We start from the raw sequence: 24,737 nt of genomic DNA on the forward strand, positions 1-24,737 counted from the left end.
TTTCCAGAACGTCCGTTTCATTGAATTCTTTCGGTAAAACTCACTCCCGAGTAATCTCAAGGAGTCCATAAACACTATCACAGTGGATAACTCAACACTGTCCATCATCACACATGTATAAGCCTGAAACTTAAAACAGCGTCTAAGTACATCGGCAATGACTAGTAAAACACATATTCATGGAATCTTACAGCTAGTTATAAAATCATATTTACATTGCTTAATCTACTGTGACTCAGCTGAAAACTTAAACTAGCAGCTTGGATTTTTCAGTTGATTAGATCATGATTAAATTGATTAAACTTAAATTGATTAATCAAAATTAATTACTTATTAATTACAACTTCTTTAATGACCTTGGTCAGTCAAAAGCATGGCAATCTAGCAAACCTTAAATCTTACACTCTATATTTACATATTGTACAAATTACCCATTGTGTGGTATTAATCGATCCTAGGTTGGTACAATTTCAAATCTACTATATTTCGAATACCTAATAGCTTCCCAGAGCTTGGATACTCTAAGCAATAAGCATTTGTGTGAGGTATACCAACGACTTTATATGGTCCATTATAAACAAACTTAAATTTAGAGATTTCATTGTCTATCTCGCTCGATTTCTCATGAGCTTTTACAAGTACTAAGTCTCCGATCGCAAACTTAGCAAAACGCGCTTTAGCGTCATGACGACGTATGCGAGCATCGGCTTTTAGCTTCATTACTTCTCGCAAACGATCTTTTTTCACACCAATACTAATGTCAATCCGTGGAGGGAATTTGATTATCTCTTCCACTAAACTTTTACTTCTGTCATCCAGCAGGATTTCCTCTGGAGAAAATCCCGTCGATTCATGTCTCAAGGTGTTCATAATTCTCTCAAATACTGCTACATATTTGCCCCATGCCCTATGGTTGTGATGGCAATAGGTACGGCACAGTCGGCCTAGCTCGCGCATATACCTCTCAGCGGGATTCCCAGCCGGACAATAAGCTGAAATATGGATCACCTCGACCCCATTACTTTCCATGCCTTCATTCCACAACTTAGAAGTAAATTGTGCCCCATTGTCTGATAGAATCGCCTTGGGCTTACCAATATGAACAAAATAATCGTTCACAAGCTTGCTATAGACCGCTTTGGCTGTAGCTTTCCTAATCGGGTATAGCTTGATGAACTTGGAAAAAGCTTCTAGCACTACTAAAATGTAGGCAAAGTTTCCTGATGACTTGGGCAAAGGTCCGTACAAGTCCACGCACAGTAATTCAAAGGTGTCGTTAGGCCTTATACTTTGCATAGGACCACGACTCGTACAGTTGGTAACCTTCACCTTCTGGCATAAATCGCAAGTTTTCACTCTGTCAGTAACTCGTTTTAACATGTTGTTGAAATGCACTACTTCACTCAGCTTTTCCGTACATTTCTTTGGTCCACAGTGACCATACGCCAAATGGTAGTAGTCTATTATTTCCGTGACGTATTTGCTGGGCCAGCATACCCGCCAAATATTACTATCTTCACCCTTACGTATGTACAAGATATGATCGTATATCTCGTAATACTTCCTTAATTTCTCTCCTTCTGGACTCTTTTCATCATATCGGGTTTTCACCATATTTAAACAACCATCCTCGTTCTGATGACGACGTAGATTCTTACAAATGTTCATTATTAATTTACGTCCCTCAACTTCTTTAAAATAGTACAATTTGACCACTCCATCTGCCTCATCTTTCAATAGACCTTGATTAGACTCGGGCAACCGCGACAGCGCATCCGCTACGCAATTGTCGGTCCCTTTTACGTAACAGATGTCATAGTTAAATTGCTGTAAATACAGCGACCACCTAGTTAGTCTTTCGTGAAGTAGTTTACAATCCTTCAGATAAGTGAGCGCCTTATGGTCCGTATGAATAATCACCTTACGGTCCCATAGGTAACCCTTGAACTTCTTGAATCCCCACACGATAGCGAGACACTCTTTCTCAGAAATCGTGTAGTTTCGCTCACTTTTTGACAAAGTTCGACTCGCGAACGCTATCGTCCGGTGTTCCTTATCCTCTCCTTTACCAACTTCTTGGAACAGTTCTACCCCCACCCCGTAATTCGACGAATCCGTTCCCAGATGGAAGGGTAGCGATAAATCAGGATGAAATAGTATGTTAGATCTTAACAACTCGTCTTTTAATCTCTCGAAAGCGGTCTGACACCCGTCAGTCCACACAAACGGAACATTTTTGCGTAAGAGGTTATTCAAATTTTCATCATTAAACACTTGTCCTTTTACAAATTTACGGTAAAATCCTGTGAGCCCTAGAAAACTTTTTAACTGTTTCCTAGACTTGGGTGGAGGACAATTCCTTATTGCCTCTAGTTTCTCTGGGTCTTTCGTAATACCAGCAGTGGTAATTACATGCCCTAAAAATTTCAGTTCCTGCTTCACAAATTCGCATTTCTTTAGCTTTAGAGTCATTCCGCCACGGCGCAATGCTCTAAAAACTTCATCTAACAGGTCACAATGGTCATGCCAAGTGGCATTGGCCAACAATAGGTCGTCAACATATACAGTTAATCTTGAACTCAAAGCCGGTCCTAGCACTTTATCTAGGGCCCTGATGAATACGGACACAGATATATTAAGTCCAAACGGCAGTACTCTATACTGATAACACCTGCCCGCAAACAAGAAGGCGGTGTATGGCCTAGATTCTTCTTCGAGTTCTATTTGCCAGTAACTAGCCGTCAGATCGAGGCTAGTCATGAACTTAACGTCATGAAAACGTTGCAAAATCTCCTCCATACTCTCTGGTCTGTCTGTTTCACGTTGAACGACCCTATTCAACGTGCGTGCGTCAATCACAATACGCACACTACCATCCCGTTTTGCTACAATGACCAAACCGTTATTGTATGGACTTGTACTTCTTTCAATCACTCCCCATTCGATCATCTTATCTATCTCCCGTTGCACTGCTTCCTTTTTGGACAGCGGTATAGCATACGGTCTCACGAAGAATGGTTCGTGCGGAATTACATGCAACTTGCATTTATATCCTTCCACAAGACCCGGTTTGTCTGAAAACACACTCTTATTCCTCATTATCACTTCATACAGGCCTCGTCTTTGTTCGTGTGTTACGTTTGACACACCGTCTACAATACTTTCCAATTCAGTTTCTACACTATTGTCAGTGCCGAGATTCCTCACATTAGAGTAGTTCAAATTCATACCTACGTCAATACCATTCGGCCAGTTAACAATGTGTATAGGCTGGTATTGCCTATGCACACCGTCTCCTGCCTCGTCAAAGCTAACTACTATCGTTTTATCTAGTGACATACATGTCAAAGTTTTGCTTTCGCAGTTAATCACTGCACGGTACCTTAATAGCCAATCTAACCCGATAATTACTTCCGTAGTTAAGTCTGGCACGACGGCAAACTCTTGTTCAAATCGTGCCCCACATATCTCGAAGTTGACAAAAATCTGTTTTGTGACCGGTTTACTGGCCTTCCCAGTAGCACCGATAATTTTCACTCCTGTTACTGGCATAACTACGATGCCAGGTCTGTCTTTCAGTAACTCAAATATTTTCCCAGATACAGCACTCAATTCTGCACCGGTGTCAATCAACACGTTTAGTTGTAGGTCGTGCATATTAACAGACACTACTATCTGTCTACACTTGTCCTCGACTGTTTCATTATTTTCCCGCAGTAAATCCTCGTCTATATCCAGGTCATTCCAGAAAAAAACCATCCGGCTTTGATCCTAAATTCGGCTTATCTGGCGGCTTCTTCAGCCTCTGTTCACATACAGTTTTAATTTCAACACGTTTGTCCTGAGGCTTAGTCTGTAGCTTCGCCTCCAATACCGAAACCTTTTCCTGTAACTCGTCAACTAGTGAGTGTTGCTTTGCTATCAATTCATTAATCGTCACCTTCGTTGATTCCACTTTGGTTAGATTAATCTCATCTGCCAATCTACCTGGAGAAATGTGCCCAGTAGTATCTGCAATTACTTCCTCAGGATCTGCGCAACCCACACTGCTACCGTCTGACCGTATAACGTCAGCTCTAACCTCGTACACGCTGTAATCTACGTGCTTTTCTACCAATCGTGTCCGGCTATCACTAAAATTTTCGTAATCTTTCTCCTTAATACTCTCGCAATGTTTAAACTGGAGGTTTGCGTCGGATGGGTCGGCTACTTCTACCACTATAACTTTCGGTAAAGTCTGCCGGTTAGGGCCAGAACTTTCCGTTACTACTTCAACATTCAATTCCTGCGGGACGAAACACGACGCATCTTGCTCGTGCTCCCCTTTAACATCAACTATTTCTAGTAAAGTCTGCCGATTAGGGCCAGAACTTTCTATCATTTCACAAACACTATCTTCCTGCGGGACGAGACGCGGAAAATCCTTCACGCGCTCCCCATAAACGCTTCTCCCATACAGACCCCTATAATCTCTTAGTTCGTCGTGTAAGCGACCGAACTGCCTTAACCAGACCTCATCCCTCTCTGCATCCCCTCGCTCGATGACGGACGTGTTATCCGACATCTGATCTTCTCTCAACAATTGCGAACCATTCTTAAACTCAATCTCCAGTTCCGCTGTGGGTATTACAGCTGCCATTTTATAATCGATTTCCGGAACACTACTTAAATTGTTCTCACTGACAGCGAATGTATTTTCTACTGCCGTGTATACAGCTGATCTACTACTTGTGGGCGCACTCTTTTCTCTTAACACTGGCACACTCTCCCGCCGTTGATTATTCCACACGGAATTTTCATAATGACGATACCTGGGTTTTCTCCTGTTATTGGGCCGCCAAAATTTCTCCACGCCCGCTCGGCCCCTCACCGGCGCGGCTAATGGTTTCCCTGTCTCGTCCCAGCAGATACGCTCCCCGGATGCTGCTGAGGCGGTTCATCACACCCTCTGGCGTTATTACTATTCTGTGAGGCCCGTATCACGTTAGTACGATACTGGTTTCCGTCATTCCTGTTATTATTTGCATTGTACCGATTGTTATTACGGTCCGAACCATTATTGTTATTGCTGCCATGGTTGCGGTATGCATTATTTCCATGGTTATCGTTGTTGTGGTTGCTGTGGTACCCGTTGTTGTTACCACGGCCTCTACCACTGTCGCGATTATTGCGCCAATTGTCCTCGTCCTCAACTCTTTCCAGGAAATCATTGATTGTCCTGTAATTGCTTCCTACGTATCGTTTTGTATCATCTGGAAGCTTCTTGTATAGTTCCCAGACTATTTCGGATTCCGAGCGGCGGTCACGCAAATATTCCAACTTGCGGATCCAGCCCTCACAAAACTCCCTCATCGAACCGCGCGAATTCGCATCGAAAGGCCTCGATACGACAAATTCGCGCCAGACACTTTGCTGTTTTTGCTCTGACCAGTATTCAGCCAGAAACAAATTTTTAAACTCGTCAAAAGTCAGGTTCGTAATGTCGAGGTTTAAGCCCCAACGCTTGGCATCACCAGCCAGCACATCAATAACCGCATTAATTTTTCTCTCATTAGTCCATGATCTGGGTAAAACTCTTTCACAATTTTTAATGAAATCCGTCGCGTGTATACCGCCTTTTTTCAAGGGGTCGAACCGCTCCTCTTTCGTCAACAATTCCGAACTATGTGCACAGATTGGCACATAGCTCTGTTTTTCGTCAAGTTTCTTTTCTAATTCCGACACTCTCGTAATTACTTGGCAAGTCGTTGTCGCAAGCGTTTCCACTTCCCTCTTTTTCTCTTCGCAGGTATTAGCCTGCTCCCTCACTTAAGTGTCTACTTCGGACACTAAAGCCTTTAAATTTTCCACCTTCTGTTGATCCTCTTTTTTCACTAACTGAATTTGTTCCGTCACCTTATTCTCGATGATCGGAGCAACTGCTTCTCCTACACTTTTCTCGATTCTGCTAATTTCGGAATCAAAACGAGTATTTATGCTCGCAATTTCCGCCTGAACGCCTATCATTTCCTGTTTAAGATTACCGATTTCGGTATTAATTGCAACAATATCTTCTTTGATTTTATCAACTTTTGTATTAACAACTCCAACATTGTTGTTAACAACATTAATAGCTTTTTTCTGATTGTCTAGCTTTCGTTCAATCTTTTCAGACTGAGCTTCTTGCTTGGCAGACAGAGCTATAATTTCTGCCGATTGACTCTTGATTTCATTAATCAAAACATTCAATAAATCAGTTAAATTCCCGGAGACTACCGGTTTTACTTCCGTAGCTGGTTCCTCTATACATGTTCCCTCGTATTCATCATCAAGGGGTACAGATTTGATTTTCGCTTCCGATTCCGAAACATTTTCTAAAGTTTGGAATTCCATTTCTGCTCTTTGTTGCGTTTCGGCGGTCGCGTCTTTCATGCTAGCCGCCTGCCCCTGAACAATGGGAACCGCCGTGCGCGTTTCCCACTGTTCGACCGATTGTTCCGTATCCAAGTCTACCAAATTTTGGTAATTGTTGCCTTCACTCATTTTAATAATTTTCAATATAAATGCCAAATCTCAAATCTAATTAGGATTCCTCACACTATTTATTCTCGCTGACGTAACGACCATTTCGTAACCAGTACTTTGTTACGAGATTTGCACAATGCAAAATTCGTGTCCAGAACAACCTCAAATTCGAAGATTGTCCTGTCACCAGGTCGCCACGTGTAACCTCCCCCTCACTTACCGACCTTAATGACAGTGAAAAATGAAACCGCGTGTACCTAATGGGAGTTTTGGAAAAGCAATCGTCACCGAAGTTAACCTGTCGGTAAAGAGGGAGGAAAGGGTTACATCTAAATGAAAGGAAATGTGCTAATGAAACTGGTGGGAATTAATTTTGAAAAGGGGTAAAGTTAATAAAGAAGGTAAATTTGCAGCCGTTACGTTAACAATTAAGTAGCGGTAATTAGGTATTTGAGATTTGGGGGAAATCACGGTCGCCAGTCCTAAGGACAATTACTATAGTAACTGAAAAAGAAAGGTTATTACACATATAATTAGCACTAGAAGCGTGGCAACTGAAGGTTGACACGTGTAGTGTGAAAACTGAAAGTTTGTCAGAAGTAATAAATTTCGCTACACCCTGACTTAATTTAGCAAAAGAATTAATAACCGGAAAATCGAAAGTTAATTTAGTGACTGAAGTTAATAGTGAGTTTTCTTTCTGAAGCACATCGAAATTCAGTAAAATACGGTTAGTCTTGGACTACCTCAACAATCATTTCAAAAACTACTTGAATCTACGCAATTTAGAAATAAGAGATTTAACTTTGAACTTGAATTAAATGATTCTGAACAATTAACAATAGTAAAATTTAGTACGTACCAAGCTGAGCTGCAGTCACAGGTAAGCTAAAATACGGTAACAAAGCTCGCACTCTTAATTCGTGCTTGTGTAATCTGAATATTGTAGCCAGCTATTAATGCCATAATTGAACTTTGAAATTAAAGCAGTGAAAACGAGTTAGCTATATTACTTTAATGCTGGCGTTTGAATTTCAACGACACTCGGGTTCATTTCGGAAAAGGAAGGGACCCTGCTTGGCAATGCAATTGGGACAATGAGCAACAAAGGTTCATGCTAAGTTGCTGTAATTTTGCGAGGCAAATGGAACAATTTGAAAAGCTGAGGTCTGCCATACAGTTCTGAAACTTTACGTGCTTTTAGTCTTCCTTGTTGGTTGATTGAAGGTTTGAAGCCGTCGACCGAGGAGGTGGCGACAGTCACTCATTGTCGGCCGTCGCTGTTGCAGAAGCTGGATGTTGGCGCGCCTTCTTCTCGACACGGTCACCAGGCGAAACGGGCTCTTGATGTGCGCCAGCTAATGCTTCCCGTCCGCGACACCATGTCAGAAACTATCATCGCGAGTCGAGCGCAATTACATGCTGCCAAACCCCGAAAGCCCGGCAACTCGCGGGAGCGTCACACAACACCTGCTCCACTCGCTACTCCAGCCGGACTCTCACTGCTCTGCCCGCGCTCCACGCGGCAGAGTTAACACTACCAAAGATCCTACACACTTTGATTCTTCACACGACCCATCGATGTAATCGTTCGATAGCAGTTTTCCCTAGGCAAGACCCAGCGTAGAAATACAAATAATATTTACGAAACAAACCAATTATACATCGACATAAGTGCAGAAATATATATATACAAACAGTAAAACAATTACAATATATAAAGAGACAGAAATGTCATATCTTGAGGTAACAAAACAAGGAAAAAAAAATAATAGTACAATAGATGGAAATAGGAGGATATGCATTTCCGGCGTTACAAGCATAAAGTCAAGGGTGTAAAAAAGAAGGGTAAGAGATCCTTAATGCGGGATGCGCTTTAGAACGTATTAAAGTCTGCTCTTCAACGATAGTAGCAATGCTTCGAAATGGATGGAGGTAATGTTGAAGTACGATGAAAATGTACACATAGACTGGCAATAAATACAGGGTGTATCTTAATTAATGGTGTTAAGCATACGGTCGAAAATACACGATAACAGAAGCAAAAAAGTCCCAGTCAAAAATGGACTGTCTTCTTGATGTTCGATACCGTGAAATAAATCTCTCCTGCTGGAAACTCCTATAAATCACTTTTCTGCTACCAGTCACGATTTCCTTTTATACACTGAAGAGCCAAAGAAACTGGTACACCTGCCCAATATCGTGCAGGCCACCCGCGAACATGTAGTAGTGCCGCAACGCGACGTGGCGAAAACTTGACTAATGTCTGAAGTAGTGCTGGAGGGAACTGACACCAAGAATTCAGCAGAGCTGCTCATAAATTCATAAGAGTACGACGGGGTGGAGGTCTCTTCTGAACAGCTCTTTGCAAGGCGTCCCAGATATGCTCAATAACCTTCATGTCTCAGGAGTCTGGTGGCCAGCGGAAGTGTCCAAACTCAGTAGAGTGTTCCCGGAGCCACTCTGTAGCATTTCTGGACGTGTGGGGTGTCGCATTGTCCTGTTAAAATTGCCCAAGTTCATGGGAATGCACAACTGACATGAATGGATGCAGCCTGATCAGACAGGATGCTTATGTACATATCACCTGTCAGAGTCGTATCTAGACATATCAGGAGTCCCATATCATTCCAACTGCACACGCCCCACACCATTACAGAGCCTCCACCAGCTTGAACAGTCCCCTGCTGACATGCAGGTTCCACGAATTCCTGAGGATGTCTACATACCCATATACGACCCATCCGCTCGATACAATCTGAAACGAGACTCCTCCGACCTCACAACATATTTCCAGTCATCAACAGTCCAATGGAGGTACTGTCGGGTCCAGGCGAGGCATAAAGCTTTGTGTCGTGCGGTCATCAAGGGTACACGAGTCGATCTTCGGCTCAGAAAGCCCGTATCGATGATGTTTCGTTGAATGGACCGCACGCTGACACATGGTGGCCCTGCACTGAAATCTGCAGCAATTTGCGGAAGGTTTGCACTTCTGTCACGTTAAACGATTCTTTCCAGTTGGCCCCGCTCGTGCAGAATCTTTTTCCGGCCGCAGCTATGTCGTAGATTTGATGTTTTACCGGATCCCTGATATTCACGGTCCACTCGTGCATAGGTCGTACGGGAAAATTCCCGCTTCATCTCTACCTCGCAGATGCTGTGTCCCATCGCTCGTGCGCCGACTACAGCACCACTTTCAAACTCACTTAAATCTTTATAACATGCAATTCTAGCAGCAGTAACGGATCTAACAACTGCGTCAGACACGTCTTATGCAGGCTTTGCTGACCGAAGTGCCGTATTCTGCCTGTTTACATATCTCTGTGTTAGAATACGCTTGGCTATACCAGATTGTTTGACGCTTCTGTATATATACAGGGTGTTTCAAAAATGACCGGTATATTTGAAACGGCAATAAAAACTAAACGAGCAGCGATAGAAATACACCGTTTGTTGCAATATGCTTGGGACAACAGTACATTTTCAGGCAGACAAACTTTCGAAATTACAATAGTTACAATTTTCAACAACAGGTGGCGCTGCGGTCTGGGAAACTCTATAGTACGATATTTTCCACATATCCACCATGCGTAGCAATAATATGGCGTAGTCTCTGAATGAAATTACCCGAAACCTTTGACAACGTGTCTGGCGGAATGGCTTCACATGCAGATGAGATGTACTGCTTCAGCTGTTCAATTGTTTCTGGATTCTGGCGGTATACCTGGTCTTTCAAGTGTCCCCACAGAAAGAAGTCGCAGGGGTTCATGTCTGGCGAATAGGGAGGCCAATCCACGCCGCCTCCTGTATGTTTCGAATAGCCCAAAGCAATCACACGATCATCGAAATATTCATTCAGGAAATTAAAGACGTCGGCCGTGCGATGTGGCCGGGCACCATCTTGCATAAACCACGAGGTGTTCGCAGTGTCGTCTAAGGCAGTTTGTACCGCCACAAATTCACGAAGAATGTCCAGATATCGTGATGCAGTAATCGTTTCGGATCTGAAAAATGGGCCAATGATTCCTTTGGAAGAAATGGCGGCCCAGACCAGTACTTTTTGTGGATGCAGGGACGAAGGGACTGCAACATGGGGCTTTTCGGTTCCCCATATGCGCCAGTTCTGTTTATTGACGAAGGCGTCCAGGTAAAAATTAGTTTCGTCAGTAAACCAAATGCTGCCCACACGCATATCGCCGTCATCAATCCTGTGCACTATATCGTTAGCGAATGTCTCTCGTACAGCAATGGTAGCGGCGCTGAGGGGTTGCCGCATTTGAATTTTGTACGGATAGAGGTGTAAACTCTGGCGCATGAGACGATACGTGGACGTTGGCGTCATTTGGACCGCAGCTGCAACACGGCGAACGGAAACCCGAGGCCGCTGTCGGATCACCTGCTGCACTAGCTGCACGTTGCCCCCTGTGGTTGCCGTACGCGGTCGCCCTGCCTTTCCAGCACGTTCATCCGTCACGTTCCCAGTCCGTTGAATTTTTCAAACAGATCCTTTATTGTATCGCATTTCGGTCCTTTGGTTACATTAAACCTCCGTTGAAAACTTCGTCTTGTTGCAACAACACTGTGTTCTATGCGGTGGAATTCCAACACCAGACAAATCCTCTGTTCTAAGGAATAAACCATGTTGTCTACAGCACACTTGCACGTTGTGAACAGCACACGCTTACAGCAGAAAGACGACGTACAGAATGGCGCACCCACGGACTGCGTTGTCTTCTGTATCTTTCACATCACTTGCAGCGCCATCTGTTGTTGAAAATTGTAACTACTGTAATTTCGAAAGTTTGTCCGCCTGAAAATGTACTGTTGTCCCAAGCATATTGCAACAGACAGTGTATTTCTATCGCTGCTCGTTTAGTTTTTATTGCCGTTTCAAATATACCGGTCATTTTTGAAACACCCATTATGTAAATAAAAAGAAGCGTGACTGGTAGCAAAAAGAGACTTAGAAAGAAACCCATCAGTTGATCCCTGGCTAATCGTCTGCTTGTGACGTTAGGCTCGTAGTTGTAATAAACGGGGCTCTTATGCAGAATACCTTCTATTTTCATACCGGTTTTTTTACTTCTATTTACTGTACCAGCTTTCATCGTGTTTTTCACTTTTTCGCATTTGACTTTTCTTTTAAAAAAAGTTCCAACATTACTAACATGTATTAGAAGTCAGTCAGCTTCCACGAAGTATGTTACGAGAGTGGTGCTAAACTTACTTTTTTACACTTTCTTTAAAAAGCATTCTCATGCAAGTGAGGTATTTAGTTGATGTACAAGGTAAAAATACTGGCAATTTGTTTAATTTAAATGACTGCTTTTCAGACAACACTAATTAATTAAAACATCAATACGAATGCAATGATTACTTATGTAACCTGCTACAAAGCAAATACATATCAAGCACATGCTGCTTAATCCTTTTTTGTCTTTTTATAGTGTCTTTCGACTTTGTATTCTTTTAGCTCTTCTTCCTTCAATCTATATACGCTGGTGTGCTAAAACTGAAGATGAAAATAGCTTTCGGAGGATGTATCACTATCAGATAACATAGCTCGATAAAACTTGGACCATACATATAAGAAACTGCAACAGTATAGTACAGAAGGCAGTTGAAACAAATACGCAACGAGATGAACAGAAAGGACGCTTTTATTCAATGAGAGTAATTACACTGAAATCAAACGAATTGATGACGGTCCCGTGGACATCACAAAAAGGGAGAGGTGGTTCTTATTAGGGTGAGTGGTAATCATTCCACGCTGGCCACAAGGCTGGTAAGCAATTCTTGTGGTAGGGAGTTCCATTCCTCCACCAGAGCGGTTGACAACTGCATGCGGACGTTTTCGAATACGTGCTCGATGGGATTTAAGTCGGAGAACGGACAGGCCAGTCCATTCGCAGAATATGCACTCGCCTCAATAGCTCCTCCGCCTGCCCAGTCCTATGCGGTCGGGCATTGTCATGCACCCCTGAAAAAATCCACATGGGGGATGAGTGCAAAGTCGCAATAACATTGAGAGGACGGTGTTCAATGATTTGGAGGTTAGTACTAGAGTGCTGCAACGCTCCATGTTTGACCGGTCACGGTTCGCCTGTTGACGGGGGGACCGAGCAGCTCGTGTCCGGTCCCATACGACTCGGCTCGGTCACGTACTCGCCCCATGTCTGATGTCCAGATTCCGGACACGCGGATAACCGAGCGTGACCGGTCACCGCTGACGTCTCACCTCGGCTCGCCCCGGCTCGCTGCTCTGTACTGTACAAATCCAACGCCTCTCTCTCTCTCTCTTTTAATACAAAAGTAACGTTTCCAAGAACGGGTACGTTACACAGCTAAATTCATAGAGCACTTTCTTTTATAATATTTACTCCCGTCTTCCTAACGTCCAGAAATTTTGTTGTAAATAAAACATTGATCACAAGAGACCAATCTGTGTTAATGTAATGAAATGTAAGCGTCAAATAGTGCACCTGATTATGCGGATCAGTCCACATATCAACTGTCGCAGCACATGTTTTATTAATAACTTCCGCAATAACAGAAGGCATTATACTGTTTCGTATTGCATCAGCTTGTTCTTTGACATGTCTGCTTATAGTAGAGGGATGTGGCATGACATCTACCACGTTAACTTCTCCATAATGCGCACCTAGATGTATTAATTCTTGGCCTAGTTCTCTGAAACCTTCACCGGAAACAGCATTAAAAGGTCTCATATCTTTAGCACACATTGCAACACACTTTGCTGTAATACTATTTTTTATTACTGCCGGTATTCCTGAAGGAGCTGTATGTTTGTGAGGTTTCTTGCAACTGTGTTTCTTTAAAAGAGTGGTTCGCGATTGGAAACACAATAATGCGGAGCAGTTTATGCACGATACGTACCCAGTAGACGCACTGTTTTCGTCTACAACCACCAAAAATATGCTCCGTACTTGACTTTTTAGACCTTCCCGTCTCTTCAACGTGTAAACATTGGTTTCAATCTTACGTCTTACTGCACTGGTTTCCTCGCACTGCATGATTGCAGAGAGAGAGAGAGAGAGAGACCACAAATGAGAAGCCCGTACTGGCTGCGGTCTCACACGTATAATGACACGTGTAATGTGTTTGAAGTTACGTGCTACGTGTTCGGTCACGGCATCTATGCTCGGTCACTAGAACTAGTGTGGGCAGCCTATCCAGTTAGGGTGTGCTCGCCCCATCTCGTATTTTGTGCTCGCTTACTCGGTCATGCAGCACTCTAGTTAGTACGCCTATGTGATATTATGCCTGTTTATGCCATTGAGCCGTGCATGGCTCATGTTCCCGCCATCGTGTATTTTACACCCTGTTTTTAACGCACCTCCATCTCACTACGTTAATTTAAGTTACTGGTGTCACTGGGTTGTTACTTTGCCAGACCGTGTGTGGCAGTAGCAGCACGTGTCGATACATCCCCTCTTGTAGTATCTTTGCTCGACTGCTATTACTGCCCGGTCGTTGTCTGTCGTAAGGGAGTTCGGGTCGCGAGTTCGGGCAGCCAGTCAGTCGGAACGCGTCTGGAGCGCAGTCCGGACCTGCCAGTTGGGGAGTTGCAATGAGCCATTAGTGCAGTCGGGTTGGGGAGCTGTGCGGTCTGCGTCGACGTGGCTCGCCCGACCATTGCCGCCACGCATCACTTGAGCCGGGCCCCGCTCTTGGTGGATCGTCGGTCATGAGTCGGCTGTGGTGCGTGCATCGACTCCCGATTTGCCTTCGTGCATGCTTAGTTACTGTTGGGTATCGTTCAGGTCTTCGTGCAAGTGATTGTCAGGTAGTGTGTGTAGTTGGCGCTATTTACACTGACGACTATTTTAGATGTTCTCGACATTCTGAGGGTAGTCGGTCGGTTGGTGCGGACCAGGGAGGATAACCGGTGCGGTGCAGTTGGCTGGGTCCGCTGGCCGGCGTGTGTGGAGCTGTCCGATCGCTACTAGCTTCGTGGCTCGCCGTCCAGGACGTCAAGATTGAGTGGTGTGCTAAGTACCCAAGCCACATCCGTTCTTGTTGTGTCGTTCGTTTCTGTGGTTCGCTGTTGGGTGGTTTTTCCTGTGAGCAACACCGAGTGTTTACAGTGGTGAAATCGAGCCACCGTGCGGTGGAATTAACTATATTGGTTCACTACAATTCAAGTGCACCAGCGGAATTTTCTGCCTTGTGGCCGTTAGTGTTCCGGTTACCTGCCCTGGCCACTAACGTAATGTCAGGCAGCGTCCTTTCCTCACCTGTTGTCGCTGTCCAACATGGTGTGTAATTCTGACAGCGAATACATATTCCATTGTGGATTATCACGTTTGTAACATGGCCGGTTTGAGTTCTATGTACTGACTGACGGGAAGCAAGTCGTTTGGTCGGTCGGTCCATGACTGTCTCTTCGTTGGGTTAAAAAAAATGGCTCTGAGCACTATGGGACTTAACATCTGTGGTCATCAGTCCCCTAGAACTTAGAACTACTTAAGCCATCTAACCTAAGGACATCACACACATCCATGCCCAAGGCAGGATTCGAAGCTGCGACCGTAGCAGTCGCGCGGCTCCGGACTGAGCGCCTAGAACCGCTAGACCACCGCGGCCGGCTTCGTTGGGTTACTGGCGGATCAAGTGTAGTTGGGCCCAGCACCTGTCTCACCTAAGTGAACGTAAATGTTTCGAGGGCAGCCCGCCCCCCCCCCCCCCCCCCTCCTGGAGGCGTCTGAGTGCCGTTGTCTCTATTGTCCTTTTCATGGGTGTTTAATGGTCTGTTGGTAATCTAATATAGCCAATGGTTTAAAGGAAATTTTTTTTTATTGTGTTTTATGTAAATCAATTTATGTAAATCAATTGTGGGCCTTCAGCCGCTTAAAACCTTATTCTTAAATTTAGTTAGGGCGTTGCGTTGCTTTTTCATTTAGTGCGCGTTCGGTCATTGAAAACTTAAACGTTAAGGGATTTTGAATTTTTGGAAAATCAACTGTTGGTTTTTAGCCGCTTAAACCCTTAGTCTCAAAATTTCCCCTTAAGCGAAAACATTGCGGTCTTCTGCCTTGGCCGGCCGGAGTGGCCGAGCGGTTAAAGGCGCTAGAGTCTGGAACCGCACGACCGCTACGGTCGCAGGTTCGAATCCTGCCTCGGGCATGGATATGTGTGATGTCCTTAGGTTAGTTAGGTTTAAGTAGTTCTAAGTTCTAGGGGACTTATCACCACAGCAGTTGAGTCTCATAGTGCTCAGAGCCATTTGAACCATTTCTTCTGCCTTGAAAGACTATGGTAATATATTTTAAAATTTTGAAATTTAATTGTGGCCTTCAGCCGTTTGTATTGCGCCTTGTACATGATTGTTCTAACCAGTTTTGCCTTGACGCTTTCCGCCTAGCTCAAATGGTTCAAATGGCTCTGAGCACTATGGAACTTAACATCTGATGTCATCAGTCCCCCAGAACTTAGAACTACTTAAACCTAACTAAACTAAGGACATCACACACACCAATGCCCGAGGCAGGATTCGGACCTGCGACCGTAGCGGCCGCGCGGTTTCAGACTGAAGCGCCTAGAACCGCTCGGCCACCCCGGCAGGCTCCGCCTAGCTATGATATATATATATATATATATATATATATATATATATATATATATATATATATATATATATATATAGGGTGAGTCACCTAACGTTACCACTGGATATATTTCGTAAACCACATCAAATACTGACGAACCGATTCCACAGACCGAACGTGAGGAGAAGGGCTAGTGTAATTGTTTGATACAAACCATAAAAAAATGCACGGAAGTATGTTTTTTAACACAAACCTACGTTTTTTTAAATGGAACCACGTTAGTTTTGTTAGCACATCTCAACATGTAAACAAATACGTAATCAGTGCCGTTTGTTGCATTGTAAAATGTTAATTACATCCGGAGATATTGTAACCTAAAGTTGACGCTTGGAACCTCCGACGTTCAGTTGCGTGTTGTAACAAACACGGGCCACGGTCGGCGAGCAGCATCTGCAGGGACATGTTTACGATGACGACCGTGTTTACGAGTGTGGCTGTAGTACACTGTTGTGGTTTGGTCTAGCTGTCGCAGTGTCCGCATGTAGCGCTTGCTGCTATTGTTATTCTGCATTCGTCTCCGCACGCAGACCAACTGTAGTACACCGTGTTACCAGACGTCTGTGATAGTGTAGTGTTGTAGGAACTGTGACCATGGTGTATTCGAACTCTGAAAAGGCGGAGATGATACTCATCTATGGCTAGCGTCGACGAAATGCAGCTGAAGCCTGCAGGGTGTATGCAGAACGGTGCCCGGACAGAGAGCATCCAACGTGCCGCACATTGCAAAACATCTACCGCCAACTGTATGCAACAGGTATGGTCGTAGCACGCAAACGGGTCCGTAACAGGCCCGTCACAGGAGAAACGGGTGCAGTTGGTGTGTTAGCTGCTGTTGCCATGAACCCACACATGAGTACACGGGACATTGCGAGAGCCGGTGGACTGAGTCAAAGTAGTGTCATGCGCATACTGCATCGTCACCGCTTTCACCCGTTTCATGTGTCGCTACATCAGCAATTACATGGTGATGACTTTAACCATCGAGTGCAATTCTGTCAATGGGCATTAACAGAGAATGCGTTGCAGTTCTACCTGTTTACCGATGAAGCGGGTTTCACAAACCACGGGGTAGTGAATCTACGGAACATGCATTACTGGTCCGTGGACAATCCTCGCTGGCTCAGACAGGTAGAGCGACAGCGACCGTGGACTGTAAATGTATGGTGCGGAATCATTGGCGACCACCTCATTGGTCCTCACTTCATTGCAGGGGCCCAAACAGCTGCAACATACATCACGTTTCTACAGAATGATCTGCCAACGTTGCTCGAAAATGTCCCACTGGAAACGCGTCGACGTATGTGGTATCAGCATGATGGTGCATCTGCACATTCCGTAATTAACACTAGGCTGACCCTTGACAGGATGTTCGACGGGCGTTTCATAGGACGTGGAGGACGCATAAATTGGCCAGCCCGTTCTCCTGATCTTACACCTCTGGACTTCTTTCTGTGGGGTACGTTAAAGGAGAATGTGCACCGTGATGTGCCTATAACCCCAGAGGATATGAAACAACGTATTGTGGCAGCCTGCGGCAACATTACACCAGATGTACTCCGGCGTGTGCGACATTCATTACGCCAGAGATTGCAATTGTGTGCAGCAAATGACGGCCACCACATTCAACATCTATTGGCCTGACATGTCGGGACACACTCTATTCCACTTCGTAATTGAAAACGGAAACCACGTGTGTACGTGTACCTCACCACTCATGGTAATGTACATGTGCGTCAGAGAAAAAGACCAATAAAAAGGTGTTAGCATGTGGGCGTAATGTGCTGTTCCAGTCTCTTCTGTACCTAAGGTACATCACCGTTCCCTTTGGATCCCTACGTAATTCGGTGCTCTCCGATACACACGATCGAACAGCGGAGGAGTGGTACTCAAGCGTCAACGTTAGGTTACAATATCTCCTGATGTAATCAACATTTTACAATGCAACAAACGGCACTAATTACGTATTTGTCTATATGTTGAGATGTGCTAACAAAACTAACATGGTTCCATTTAAAAAACATAGGTTTGTGTTAAAAAACATACTTTCGTGCATTTTATTATGGTTTGCATTAACCAATTACACTAGCCCCTCTCCTCACGTTCGGTCTGTGGAATCGATTCGTCGGTATTTGATGTGGTTTACGAAATATATCCAGCGGTAATGTTAGGTGACTCACCCTGTATATACAGGGTTATTATAAATGATTGAAGCGATTTCACAGCTCTACAATAATTTTATTATTTGAGATATTTTCACAATGCTTTGCACACACATACAAAAACTCAAAAAGTTTTTTTAAGCATTCACAAATGTTCTATATGTGCTCTTTTAGTGATTCGGCAGACATCAAGCCGATAATCAAGTTCCTCCCACACTCGGCGCAGCATGTCCCCATCAATGAGTTCGAAAGCATCGTTGATGCGAGCTCGCAATTCTGGCACGTTTCTTGGTAGAGGAGGTTTAAACACTGAATCTTTCACATAACCCCACAGAAAGAAATCGCATGGGGTTAAGTCGGGAGAGCGTGGAGGCCATGACATGAATTGCTGATCATGATCTCCACCACGACCGATCCATCGGTTTTCCAATCTCCTGTTTAAGAAATGCCGAACATCATGATGGAAGTGCGGTGGAGTACCATCCTGTTGAAAGATGGAAGTTGGCGCTGTCGGTCTCCAGTTGTGGCATGAACGAATTTTCCAGCATGTCCAGATACACGTGTCCTGTAACGTTTTTTTCGCAGAAGAAAAAGGGGCCGTAAACTTTAAACTGTGAGATTGCACAAAACTCGTTAACTTTTGGTGAATTGCGAATTTGCTGCATGAATGCGTGAGGATTCTCTACCGCCCAGATTCGCACATTGTGTCTGTTCACTTCACCATTAAGAAAAAATGTTGCTTCATCACTGAAAACATGTTTCGCACTGAACGCATCCTCTTCCATGAGCTGTTGCAACCGCGCCGAAAATTCAAAGCGTTTGACTTTGTCATCGGGTGTCAGGGCTTGTAGCAATTGTTAACGGTAAGGCTTCTGCTTTAGCCTTTTCCGTAAGATTTTCCAAACCGTCGGCTGTGGTACGATTAGCTCCCTGCTTGCTTTATTCGTCGACTTCCGCGGGCTACGCGTGAAGCCTGCCCGCACGCGTTCAACCGTTTCTTCGCTCACTGCAGGCCGATCCGTTGATTTCCCCTTACAGAGGCATCCAGAAGCTTTAAACTGCGCATACCATCGCCGAATGGAGTTAGCAGTTGGTGGATCTTTGTTGAACTTCGTCCTGAAGTGTCGTTGCACTGTTATGACTGACTGATGTGAGTGCATTTCAAGCACGACATACGCTTTCTGGGTTCCTGTCGCCATTTTGACTCACTGCGCTCTCGAGCGCTCTGGCGGCAGAAACCTGAAGTGCGGCTTCAGCCGAACAAAACTTTATGAGTTTTTCTACGTATCTGTAGTGTGTCGTGACCATATGTCAATGAATGGAGCTACAGTGAATTTATGAAATCGCTTCAATCATTTGTAATAGCCCTGTATTTTCTGACGGTACGTCCACCAGGTGGTTCAGGTGTTATGGCTGATACGCCCGCTAAACCTGCTGGGCAGAACAGGTGATTAGGATTGTGGAACGGGCTAAATAAGGTGTCGGTAAGTTTCACTTAAAAACTGTAATTTATTGTAATATAATAACACCTTTAAACCAAAACGGCACATACCCGAACCTTTACAACTACGAGTTTCAAAAACTAATTCTTTCATGGCTGAAGGCCTCCAAACATGAAATCTTAAAAGCAACAAGATAAATTTCAAGTGCCTGAAAACAGGCAGTTAAAATTACAAATTATATATATACGAGGGTTATTCCAAAAGTAAGGTCTGGTTATAAAAAAAAATCAAAACTAAAATGTTTTTTCAAAACAATTGTTTTATTTACATTCCTTACATCTTTATCTATTTTTGTACATAACTTCCATACTTATTTAAACATTTGTCACATCGTTCAACAAGCTTTTGAATGCCCATGTTATAGAAAGCGGCCGCCTGTGACGATAACCAGTCCTTAACTGCTTCTTTCACTTCATCATCTGTGTCGAAGCGCTTGCCGCCGAGAAACTCCTTTAAGTAACGGAACAGGTGGAAATCACTTGGCGCCAGGTCCGGACTGTAAGGAGGATGGTCCATCTGTTCCCATCCAAATTTCTTGATCAGAGCTTGCGTTTCATTTGCAGTGTGGGGTCTGGCATTGTCATGCAACAACAAGATTCCAGACGACAAAAGACCACGTCGCTTATTCTGGATTGCACGTCGAAGTTTAGTCAGGGTAGCGCAGTAGGCGGCTTTATTAATCGTTGTTCCTCTCTCCATAAAGTCGACTAACAATACTCCACGTCTATCCCAGAACACAGTCGCCATAACCTTACGTGTTGAAATTGTCTGCTTTGCCTTGACCTTGACTGGTGATGACGTGTGACGCCATTGCATTGACTGACGTTTAGACTCTGGAGTGATGTGAGAAACCCATGTCTCATCCCCTGTGACAACATTGTCTAAAAAACTGTCACCTTCCTTATGATATCGCTCCAAAAAATCAAGAGCAAAAGCCATTCTTTTCATTCGTTGGGGCTCAGTAAGCAGCCTGGGAACCCAACGGGCACACAATTTGTGAAACTTCAAATGTTCAGACACAATTCTGTGCAAAGTTGTTCTACTCACATTCGGAAAATGCATGTCTACGTCTGTAATAGTGAATCGGCGATCTTCACGAATTTTTTTGTCAACCACATTGACCAAATCGTCTGAAATCACTGATGGTCGGCCACACCGTGGTTCATCATGCACATTATCCCGTCCTTCATTAAAAGCTCGCACCCACTTGCGCACTTTACTGTCGCTCATTATGTTAGGACCGTACACTTCAGTAATCTGCCGATGGATTTCCGCCGCTGAATTGCTTCTTGCAGACAAAAACCGTATCACTGCCCTTACTTCACAATCGGCGGGCTGATCAATTGTCTTAAACATTGTAAAGTGACACTGTGAACTACACTCAGCAACAGTAACAAAGCGAATGGCGGCGTTTGACGCGCAAGGCTTGCCGGGAGTCGGCGCGCATGCGTGTTTTGTCATTGGCGCCAAATTTCAATAGTTACGGCGAATCGGACCTTACTTTTGGAATAACCCTCGTATATAAAATGTCTTTTCAGTGTCCTTTGCAATTGGCCATCGTCCTTCCCTCCTGCTGCCTTTTGCTCGCCATTTAATATTTTCTTGAAATTTGCAAGCCATTGTGTATCGTAAGAATGTTCCTATGTTATTAAGTTTATATTGTAAAACGATAATTTCTGTAAAATATACAATGTTCAAACCACCAATCTTGCATAAATTTATTGCGATTTAATTGTTTATATACTGATAAAAATTAATTTGAAAAAATTTGCGGCGTCTGTCCGTCTTTACATGGTATATCGTATTTGAAACAGAAATTTATTGAACCTGCGAAGCACCATCTGGCACTGAAGCTGCTTGAATTCGACGAGTCTCTTCCTCTTGGCGCTGTCATTGTTCTTCGATGGATACTCGCAAAGCCAAAACAAGTTCCCGATCTTCATTTGGATCTACACCAAATTCAAATCCTGAAGCACCAAGGCCAGCACATCCCATACCATCCTCACCCTGAATAACTGGTGATGAAAGCAGAGCATCAGACCAATGACGGCCTGGAGGCACTGTGACCAAATGGCTGGAACCACCATTTCTTCCATTTAACGCATTTATAGATGCTGTGAGGAGTTCATTGTTCGAAACCTTGGGATAACTTATTCTCAAAAGCTGACAATATCAACATTGACTTTTTCCTTCTTGAGCCTTTTTTCGAGACGGATGTCATTTTTCAGATCGACACTGGGGCCACCATCTCCCTGATTAATGTGGCGACATATATCCGACTGGTCTCTCCTGAGTTGTCAGCTTCCTCTCGCCGTTTGGTCGCCTACGGAGACTGATCCATTCCACTTCGTGGGCAGTTCGTCGTCCAGGCGACGTACAAGCGTGTTCCCCGGCTCCTTACCCTCTTTGTCGTCGACCATCCGTCGGCTTCGAATATTTCTGGCCTGGATGCGTTTCAACTGTTTGGCTTTTCAATTTCCGACGAAGTTAAGGTCGTTTCCACGGCTGTTCCTATTCAGGACTTGGACGTTGTGGATTCGTTTCGTTGTCGCTTGTGACCCCGTTGCTTCTTGCGTGTTGTCGTTAAGGTCTTGCTCGGTCGTCCGTCGTTGTTCGTGTCCGTCCTTTTGCCGTTCGTTTGTTTGTTCGCGAGCCGCTCCCGTTTGGTCCCACCGCGCTTCATTTTCGGCAATCCCACGACCGTTCCGGTCGCGGTTACAACAGAATCGGTAGTCCTATCTGAAGAAGCATACGTATTTACAGGGTGTTTCAAAAATGACCGGTATATTTGAAACGGCAATAAAAACTAAACGAGCAGCGATAGAAATACACCGTTTGTTGCAATATGCTTCGGACAACAGTACATTTTCAGGCGGACAAACTTTCGAAATTACAGTAGTTACAATTTTCAACAACAGATGGCGCTGCAAGTGATGTGAAAGATATAGAAGACAACGCAGTCTGTGGGTGCGCCATTCTGTACATCGTCTTTCTGCTGTAAGCGTGTGCTGTTCACAACGTGCAAGTGTGCAGTAGACAACATGGTTTATTCCTTAGAACAGAGGATTTTTCTGGTGTTGGAATTCCACCGCCTAGAACACAGTGTTGTTGCAACAAGACGAAGTTTCCAACGGAGGTTTAATGTAACCAAAGGACCGAAAAGCGATACAATAAAGGATCTGTTTGAAAAATGTCAACGGACTGGGAACGTGACGGATGAACGTGCTGGAAAGGTAGGGCGACTGCATACGGCAACCACAGAGGGCAACGCGCAGCTAGTGCAGCAGGTGATCCAACAGCGGCCTCGGGTTTCCGTTCGCCGTGTTGCAGCTGCGGTCTAAATGACGCCAACGTCCACGTATCTTCTCATGCGCCAGAGTTTACACCTCTATCCGTACAAAATTCAAACGCGGCAACCCCTCAGCGCCGCTACCATTGCTGCACGAGAGACATTCGCTAACGATATAGTGCACAGGATTGATGACGGCGATATGCATGTGGGCAGCATTTGGTTTACTGACGAAGCTTATTTCTACCTGGACGGCTTCGTCAATAAACAGAACTGGCGAATATGGGGAACCGAAAAGCCCCATGTTGCAGTCCCATCGTCCCTGCATCCTCAAAAAGTACTGGTGTGGGCCGCCATTTCTTCCAAAGGAATCATTGGCCCATTTTTCAGATTCGAAACGATTACTGCATCACGCTATCTGGACATTCTTCGTGAATTTGTGGCGGTACAAACTGCCTTAGACGACACTGCGAACACCTCGTGGTTTATGCAAGATGGTGCCCGGCCACATCGCACGGCCGACGTCTTTAATTTCCTGAATGAATATTTCGATGATCGTGTGATTGCTTTGGGCTATCCGAAACATACAGGAGGCGGCGTGGATTGGCCTCCCTATTCGCCAGACATGAGCCCCTGTGACTTCTTTGTGTGGGGACACTTGAAAGACCAGGTGTACCGCCAGAATCCAGAAACAATTGAACAGCTGAAGCAGTACATCTCATCTGCATGTGAAGCCATTCCGCCAGACACGTTGTCAAAGGTTTCGGGTAATTTCATTCAGAGACTACGCCATATTATTGCTACGCATGGTGGATATGTGGAAAATATCGTACTATAGAGTTTCCCAGACCGCAGCGCCATCTGTTGTTGAAAATTGTAACTACTGTAATTTCGAAAGTTTGTCTGTCTGAAAATGTACTGTTGTCCCAAGCATATTGCAACGAACAGTGTATTTCTATTGATGCTCGTTTAGTTTTTATTGCCGTTTCAAATATACCGGTCATTTTGAAGCACCCTGTATAAACGAAACACTAAAGGTGAGCCGTTTGTACATCAGTACATGAAGTATATACATACGAAAACATTAAACAAGCTTTTTGAAATAGCACATTGACATAAATAGTGCTAGAAGGCTGAATCTCTTATTTTCAACAAGCTTGGTGATAATTTGTCTGACATTAGATTGCGCGGCTTTCATTTTCGATGTCTGAATAGCACCTACTGAAATACTCGTATGCGATACTGCATGATGTATGTGGTACTTGTGTCGTCCAAACTGGCACGCAGATTTTTGATCGTGGTTATTGCAATTTCGGGATCGTACCAATTCTGAAGTCTGTATGCTCGGTAAGGATCTGTGTATTCGACCGCTGTACGTACGAAGAATCACTGCTTCGTTGTGACTTGTAAGTCTGTGAATCTGCGTTACCTATTTCAAAGGTGAGGTGAATTTAATGGGGTATTTGACAATGAGATGCCACAAGGCTTCAGCGTTCTATAGAATTATATCACGTCTTGCTCATTCAGTTTTTACTACAGGTAGAGAGAACAAAGACTTTCAGGTTTGCTGATGACATTTTGTCAAACACAGCAAAGGACTAGAAAGGCCAGTTGAATTGAGTGGATAGTATCCTGAAAGAAGGTTATAAAATGT

Source organism: Schistocerca serialis, chromosome 8 (assembly GCF_023864345.2).
Source record: "Schistocerca serialis cubense isolate TAMUIC-IGC-003099 chromosome 8, iqSchSeri2.2, whole genome shotgun sequence".
Lineage (NCBI taxonomy): Eukaryota > Metazoa > Arthropoda > Insecta > Orthoptera > Acrididae > Schistocerca > Schistocerca serialis.